This window comes from Notamacropus eugenii, chromosome 1, assembly GCF_028372415.1.
Source record: "Notamacropus eugenii isolate mMacEug1 chromosome 1, mMacEug1.pri_v2, whole genome shotgun sequence".
NCBI classification, from domain to species: Eukaryota; Metazoa; Chordata; class Mammalia; order Diprotodontia; family Macropodidae; genus Notamacropus; species Notamacropus eugenii.
Genome location: NC_092872.1, coordinates 414,225,949 through 414,234,676, shown reverse-complemented (window position 1 = coordinate 414,234,676; position 8,728 = coordinate 414,225,949). Strand labels below are relative to the sequence as shown.

Sequence of the window (8,728 nt, the reverse complement as noted above, 5' to 3'; positions counted from 1 at the left end):
CAATTCGGGCAGCCCTGGGCCCCTGTGTTCCCTCTCCGCGAGGGAAGCTCGCCTGTCTGGGCTTGCCGGGCCTGCCTGAGGAGGGGGACTGGACGAGGCGGAAAGAGGTGGCTGAAGTGGAGATTGGGGGAGGTGGGCTTAGAAGAGGGGTATAAGGGTTTGTGCTGAGGAGGAGGGGGAGTTCTGAAGAAGAGCAAGAGGGGGAGCTGTGGCAAGAGATGAGTTTGAGGGGGAGCAGGGAGATGGGTGTGCACATGGGGAGAGGTGGGTGCTAGGGGGCTGTGACAGAGGAGAGCGGGGCTTAGGGGCCACCTCGGAAGGGAGGGGGCGGGCAAAGGAATGAATTGTGGGGCAGGGGATGTGTTAGTCCGGGGAGGAATCACAGACCCGTAGGGCTTAGAGGGAATTTAGAGATCCTTGAGTTCCATTCCCCTCATTTTAGGCAAAATGTGGCCCCAGAGACAGAGGGATTTAAGGGAGAATTTTTAGGCCACGTAAAAAAAGAATAATAAAAATATTTATATTATTATTGCACACAAGTTAACCCCCCCACTCCTCCTGGATGCTCTATACTTCCTGGGTTTGGAGACACTGCTGTCTACTTGTCTGACCATTATTTATCCTCAGCCTCCTTTGCTGGATCATCATGACTGGGTGTAGCCCCAAGGTTCTGTTCTGGGCCTTCTTCTCTTTTCTCTAGTCCACACTCTCTCCCTTAATGACCTCATCAGTTAACTTTAATTTAATGATCATTTCTATGCAAATGACTTCCAGATCTCTACATACAGCCCTAGCCTCCCTCCTGAGCTTGATTCCCACAATCAAGAGCCTATTGCATATTTCAAACTGCATGACCCATAAGCATCACAAATTCACCGTGTTCAAAACAAAGCTTATAATCTTCCTCTAACCCGTCCCTATTGCACCCCCTCTTCTCTATTTCTGCCAAAATCTTTCCAGTAGCTAAGATTTACAATCTTGTTTTCATTCTCAGCTCCTCACTCTCACTCGATCCACCTGTCCAATCAGCTGCCAAATCTTGTCCTTGCTACCTCCTCAATATATCTCAAATCCATCCCCTTTTCTCAGTTTACACAGCCACCACTTAAGTACTGACCTTCATCTTCCCTTGCCTGAGTTATTGTGATAGCCCTCCATAATTCTTCCATCTTCCACAAAGAGATTTTCCTAAAGTTCAAGTCTCCCTATCCTCCCTCCATACTGCCCCCACCACAACCTTTCTACCCTCTGTCAAACTCCAGCAGGAACCTATTACCTCCAGGCTGTAATAGAAACACTGTTTGAAATTTAAAGCTTTTCACTGCCTCCCCCCCTTGTTATACACATTGATCCCCTCCATGAACTCTCAACATTAGCCTAGCTTTTCCCTGAATTCAACACTTCGTCAATCCATTCCATGCCTTTGCATTAGCCATCTCACATGCTTGTGATGCATTCCCTCCCTGTGTCTACCTCTCAGAATCCCTGAATTTCTTCGAGGCTTACTTCAAGTATCACCTTCTGTCTGAGGCTTTTCCTGGTGTTGACAGTTGCCAGTGCCTCCTCCCTCGGCTCCCGACAAGGATATTCGTTTATATTCGTTTTATATTTGTTTTGTGTGTTTCCCGTGACCCAGGGTCTACAAAAGGGCTCTAGCTGAGGACTAAAATGGACCCGTTTCTGACCTGGTGGGAAGCTGACACTAAACAGAGGGGATTCAAGCTTTTTTTTTCTTTCTGTCATATGCTTTGGGTCATTATGGCACCACCCCAGAGCCCTAGAGAATACATATCTTTTTAAAAATCTCAGCTTTAGCTCATGTCTGTGTTCTTCCGGAAAGTTATTATCAGAGTCTCTGCTGGAAAAGGTATTCAATGTATAAAGTACTAGATATCAGAAATAGGACAGGTATTTATTTCCTCCACTACAAAAGAAATGCTTAAAATACAAAATGCATATAACTTCACATAGACAAATTCTTAAAACATACATACAATTTATAATACGTTAAAAAAGAAGAGATTTTATAAACAAAAATAGAAATACAAGAAGCATTCAAAGGACCCATAGAAACTCATAAAAAGGTACAGAAATATATTGCCTAACACTACTATTATATTCTCTAAGGGAGTAAAGACTCCTGGGACACTCCTTAATAGATTTGGTTTTCTTATCACTCTGTACTGTTTGAATAGTAACTCAAGGTTATTGAACCAGGGCATGGGTTCTCTTTCTGCTGGTGGTCTTCTCCAAGAAATGTGTGACTACTGAAAGCTCTTCCTACTGCCAGTCAAGTGACCGAAGAACTCCCGACATCTTGAATATGTAATATAACATATAAGACTAGAAACATCTCTCAGGGTCTTTAATTCAAGCACCAGTATTCAGGGAAAGAAACATAAAGCAGAAAAGTCAGCTAGAGACGTAACAAACAGTCTTAGGCTCACATAAGAATACTTATATCCTCACGGACTGGGGAGGGGAGGGAGGTGTGTATGTGTATGTGCAACTACTAGAGCTGTTGCTGGGAAGGTGGAGGAAGAGAAATCCTGTCTTCCCATGTTGGGAAATACAAGGGAGGAGTATTGCAATTCCTAACCATACAAAAGAGAAAAATAGAAAGTGGCAAAGACTTCGTCCTCTCCTTTTAATAAATTCTGCTAAGAGGACAACACGTCCTGATTCAAGGCCAATCTTCTTTGTTACAGCTCCCAGTTGTAGGGACCAATCTCACTCTAGATACAGCACTGGACATGTCTCCAGACATGTCTCTCCCAATGGAATCAAAGCATCTGTGCCAAAGCTTCATGGGAAGTACTCCAGTCCAGAAGATGGGGTATAACCCTATTTGCCTCATTATGCTCTCTCCCCCAATTAAATACTGGCTATGCCCAGAAAACCAACTTCAGTACATTTGGTACAGTTTGTACATATTCCCCAGTTCCAGAACATTCTCTTGGGATCTTTTGCAAACAAAAAAGGTAAAGCAGTCCTGGGTTGCATTGAGAAAGGTATAGCTTCTAGGAATGCAGAGATGTTAACCCCACTGTTCTCTGCCCTCATCAAAGACCTCAGTTTAGGGCACTACACTTTAGGAAAACAAGAGGACAAAAGTCCATATCATATGAGGACTTGAAGAAAGTTGGAATATTTAGCCTGGAGAAGAAAAGATTAAAGGAGGAGATGTGATAGCTGTCTTCAAATTATTGAAAGGATATTATACATGTACTGGAAGCATGAAATTTGTATGATTTGACCCCATTGAGCAGAACCAGGAGTAATGGGCAGAGTTGCAAAGAGAACAATTTACATTTGATATCAGGAAAAATATTCTAACAATTAGAGCTGTCCAAAAATGGAATGGGCTGCCTGCAAAGGTGATGGGTTTTTCCTCTTTAGAGGTCTTTAAGCAGAGTCCAGGTAATGACTTCTTAGGTGTGAGACAACAGGGATTCCTTTTATATATGGGTTAAACTACATGGCCATTGAAGTACCTTGTAATACTCATGAAATGTACTTTCAACTAGCTCCCTTAGTGCCGCATTGCACTGAAGATTCCACTTGGATCTGCTACTTGGCCAGGTTTTAACTCCACAGAATGAGATGCCTCTCCCAGGTTAAACTCATCACTTCTAATCTCATCACTATGCTGCTAATTCAAGCTTCTACTGACATCACCTCCCTCAGCCTTTTCTCCCTTCTAATTGGAGGGCTAGAGGGTGGAGAACTAAACTCCTCCCAATGCCATTCTTTATAGTGGGCCGAAACTGGACTTTTTGGCTCACTCCACTCTGTATCTACTGTCCTTCCTGGTTTCAGTTCCACAGAACAAGATGCCCTCATGCCAGATATCCCTTAGGTCTCTCTCTTCCCCTTTTTCCCTGCCTCCTTTTGTGATTTATCTCTTCTCCCCCCCCCCCCCCCCCCATTAATCTGTAAGCTCTTTGAAGGCAGGAATTGTCTTTCTTTTTATTAACTGTATCTCCAGTCAGTGCCTGGCAAATAGTAGGCATTTAATAAATACTTATTGGATTGGATAAAAGAGTCTCTAAAAAATCCATGTGACACAGTTCTTAATGGCTTTTTAAATTCCAGCTGAATTGTTTGGGAATTCCTAAAAATATGCCAAACCTAAGTTTTGTTTAAAGAAATTTTCCATGATCTCAGGAAAAGTCCATTTGGCATAGTCCTTAGAAAATCACAAAATTAATAGTCTTTTCAAAGAGCCCAGGTCTGGATTCCAGAATCCCAACTGGTAGACCTTGAGATTTCAGTCATCTCTGAATATAAATTTATTCAGATTCAATGAGCAAGCAACATTTTTAAAAATTCTTATAGCTTATCACTTGAGGGCCTTGCTCAATCCAAAACAGCTAAATAGGAAAAAAATTGAAATAACAAACATGAGAAGGGAAAGAAAATTAAAGGGTAAAAAATGAGTTTCCTCTCTCAGAGAGTATCTGATCCCAAGTAAGTTCTGAAAGCTTGTTAAGGGCTTTCCAACAGGAATTGGGAACTTAAGGTTTGCTGAAAATAACCTCTTCACCCTCATGCAAGAAATAAAACTACCCTGGAGTGGGTAGAGAAGTTGAGAGGGAGGTTGCCTCAAAATTCCTCCTATGGGTACTCTCAGTACATAAGGCAACCCATAAATGTGTCTCAACAAATTCTCCTACTAATGCTCAAGGACTACCAGGTGGAGGTCTGGACAAAATCAATTCAAAAGTCCCTGAAATGCATATGGAGCCCCTTTTTTCAGCTATATCCATCCTTGTAAAATCATAGGCCATTTCAAATGGAGGTTCAAATTTACCCAACAATAGGACCAGTAGATTTACTTTTTAAAAAGGGGGAGAAATATGTGAACCCCAAACAGAAAGAGCTCCCAAAAGGGGCTAAGCATTTGAAGTTGAAGGGAATTAGCTTCCCACAGATCCCAAATGAGGCCAAAGTACAAAGTCATGTGAAGTGAAATCTGTTCGGTAGACCAAGAAAAGTGGAGCTCCTGCTCTGGACTCAGGCAAACCAGATTCAATGCCCTAAAAGAGAAAAGACTGGGCTTTTTCTCCAATTCTATGCCTCATTATGCCCCAATTTCAGAGTCCTGGAGAAAATCTCTTTGAGCAAGACCTAGGTTTGGCTCATGTCTAAGATATCCCCCAAAATTAATTAACAGAGCCATTTCTAGAAAAAATTATTCATTGTATAGTGTTTTCATGATATTCACTGCTAACACATCTCTGTTCCTCCACCCCCACCCCCATAGGTCTCCCAACAGACTACATAAATTGTCAAAGTGTACTAGCTTATGTTTGCAGTATCCTGCTAGTATTTTGAATAGTCTGAAATTGATTCCAAACACCTGATCCCCCTTTGATGGTTGATGGACATACTAGAGCCATAGTATCTGGTTTCCTGTGGATGCCACCAATTTCCTTGAGAAACTACATATTTACTCTGATATATCCAAAATGAGTAGTCTTTATCACTCAGTTCTCTAAGTCCCAGTCTTTGAGTAAGCTGAAAGAGTATTTTGTGCCACTTTCATGTATAAAATAACTAGAATATGTAGTAATAATAATGAGATCCACAGTGTACCACAGCAATGCAATCATATTCTCAATCTTCACCATTCTATGCAGAGTCCTATGGTACCTGAGGAGAAGGTGAAGAAACTCAAAGGATGCCTCACAACTCTACAGATTGTTAGGGGGCCTTAAGGAAAAAAAGTAAGGTTTTATTGGGGGGCACAGTCCTGTAATGGGGGAGGACTTTGCCCTCAAATGAGATAATATCTGTAAAAGTGCTTAGCACATTGCCTGACATACAGTAGGGGGTTATTCCTTCCTTCCTTCCTTTCTCCCTTTCTTCCTTCTTCCTTGAGTGATAGAGGATGGAAGATTGTTACACATGAGAAAGGGAAGGGGGAAAGGACAGATATACAATCTGATCTTGAAAACAGATTAGAGTCTAGTCATGAAGATGAACCAGAATATTTTGAGGAGGAACAAACTGTTCATCCTCCAAAAAATGACATCCTAGAATCATAGAAGCCATCACCTAGTAAGAACGGCAGTAGTAATTGCCTGCTCAGGGGTCCCAATGCAGCTATGTGTTGACATGATAACAGCAAGAAGGGTCTATTGTCTATTGGGGTGAGGGGCTCATATTCAAGATATAACAGAGAAACTCCCAAGATTTATCAAAATGGAGGACAACTACCCACTGCTGGTGATTCACATAGGCCCAGATTACATTGCCATGAGGAAATAAGCAGAATTGGCAACAATTATGAAGTATGCGTCAGGAAACTGAAGACCCCAATGGGCATGGGTTGTGTTTCCTAACTGTTGTCCATTGAGAGCAAGGGATTCATCAAGGAAACATTAATTTGGGAAGCATCTATTTCAGGTGTCTGAAAATGGGATTTGAACTTGTAGACCATAACTTAAAATACAGAGATGCCAGATTCCTGGCCAGAGATGGAGGATACCTGACAAAGGCTGCTGAGAATGTGTTGCCCAGGTGTCATGGAAATTAATCTAAAGGATTTTAAATTTAAAAATATGGGGGAGGAAGATTGCCTATGTATATTCCCCAATTTAGATACTATAGGAAATAGCTACAAAAAAGGGAACAGAATAAAAGACAAGGCATAGAGAAGTACCCAGGAAACCTAATTAGTAGAAAAGAATCAATGGTAAAATATAAGGCCTCAAATGGCTCCACAAAATGCTCAAAGTTTAGAATAAAAAAAAATAAGAAATTCTAATGCAAGGAGGTAAATTTGAACTCATAGATACCACCAATACTTGGTGGAATGAAACCCAGGCACAGCCCATGGCTCTGGATAAGGTTCAAAAGAAACAATATAGGTAATGAACATCAAAGTGGGTAGAACTTCATGTTAAGAAAATATACTCGAGTTTTTCGGGCCCAACCCCCTCCCGCTATCCTCCGTCGTGTCCTCCTCCTCCGCCACTCCCGCCAAGTCCCCCCAGCAGTAAGCTCGAGTTCCCAGCCGCTCGAGGCCTCGCGACAGACCGACGCCCAGAGCACCATGGCCTCGCGGGCTCCCGGCCTGGCTGCTGCGCCCCCGCTGAGGCCGGTCACCCACCTGCTCTTTGACATGGACGGCCTCCTTCTGGATACTGAACGACTCTATTCAGTGATATTCCAGGAAATCTGTGACTGCTTTGGAAAGAAATATACGTGGGATGTGAAAGCCATGGTTATGGGTAAAAAAGCATTGGATGCAGCACAAATTATTGTAGAAGTCTTGGATCTTCCATTAACCAAAGAGGAACTGTTGACAGAAAGCAAAAAGAAGCAAAAACAAATATTTCCAACAGCTGCACTTATGCCAGGTGTTGAGAAGCTGATCAACCATCTACATAGACATAACATACCTATTGCTGTTGCTACTAGCTCCGCTGGATCATCATTTGAATTGAAAACAAAAAGACACAAAGAATTTTTTAATTTGTTTAATCATTTCATCCTTGGTGATGACCCTGAGGTGAAGAATGGCAAGCCAGATCCTGATTTGTTTCTAACTTGTGCAAAGAGATTTTCCCCTTCTCCTCCAGCAGAAAAGTGCCTTGTGTTTGAAGATGCTCCAAATGGAGTTGAGGCAGCCCTTGCAGCTGGTATGCAGGTGGTTATGGTTCCAGATGAACAATTAAACCCTGAGCTTACAAGAAGGGCAACCTTGGTGCTGAAATCACTAGAGGACTTTAGGCCAGAATTGTTTGGTTTGCCACCATATGATTGACAAATATTCTAATGATGGTCTGTTTTGTGGCATTATTTGCGTATTTGTTATCTTGGATTTTTTTTTCTATTTTAATGAGGAGCTAGTAAAGATAATCAGCATATAATAAAGAAAAGTTTGTTAGCCAATAATTTAGACATTCTTGTGACCATATCATTTACTACAATTTCCAAGTAACTCAATGAATTCCTCCTGCCTTGACTTTCTCTTTGTTTGAGGAGGAATAAACAATAAAAATAGCCAAGATGAATCAAAGGACAAATCATAATTAATATCTGAATACTCAGTAGTTGATTATACTAAAAATGAAAAATACCCAACTTTCTGTAATTTATGTTTCTCTATCAAAGTGGGCTCATGTCTATACTCAGAAAATATTCAATAAAATTGATGCTGATGATTTATTTTAGTAAATGTCAATTTGCTGTTTTTTAAAAAAATAAACTTTTAAAAAAATAAAAAAATAAAAATAAAAATAAAAAAGAAAATATACTCGTCAAACTACCAAAAAAATTATTTTGTAGAGCTAGAAAAAATAATGTCAAAATTCATCTGGAGGAACAAAAGGTTCAGAATATCAAGGGAACTAATGAAAAGAAATGCTAAGGAAGGTAGCCTAGTCATACCAGATCTTAAATTTTATTATAAAGCAACTATCATCAAAATCACTTGGTACTGGCTAAGAAATAGAGAGGTAGATCAATGGAATAGGCTAGGTACACAAGACACAGTAGTAAATGATTATAGCAGTCTATGGTTTGATAAACTCAAGCACCCCAGCTTCTGGGATAAGAACTCACTGTTTGACAAAAACTACTGGGAAAACAGGAAAATAGTGTGGTAGAAAGTGGGATAGACCAATATCTGACACCATATACCAGAATAAAAGTCCAAATGAATACAAGACCTAGGTATAAAGGCTGATACTATAAACAAATTGGGGGAGTAAAGAAT

At 40.9% G+C, this 8,728-nt stretch overlaps 1 pseudogene; it reads left to right on the top strand.

The window, feature by feature from the left end:
• Positions 1-6,573: 6,573 nt before the first annotated feature.
• On the top strand, positions 6,574-8,262 carry LOC140518764 (pseudouridine-5'-phosphatase pseudogene; annotated as a pseudogene).
• Positions 8,263-8,728: the final 466 nt, after the last annotated feature.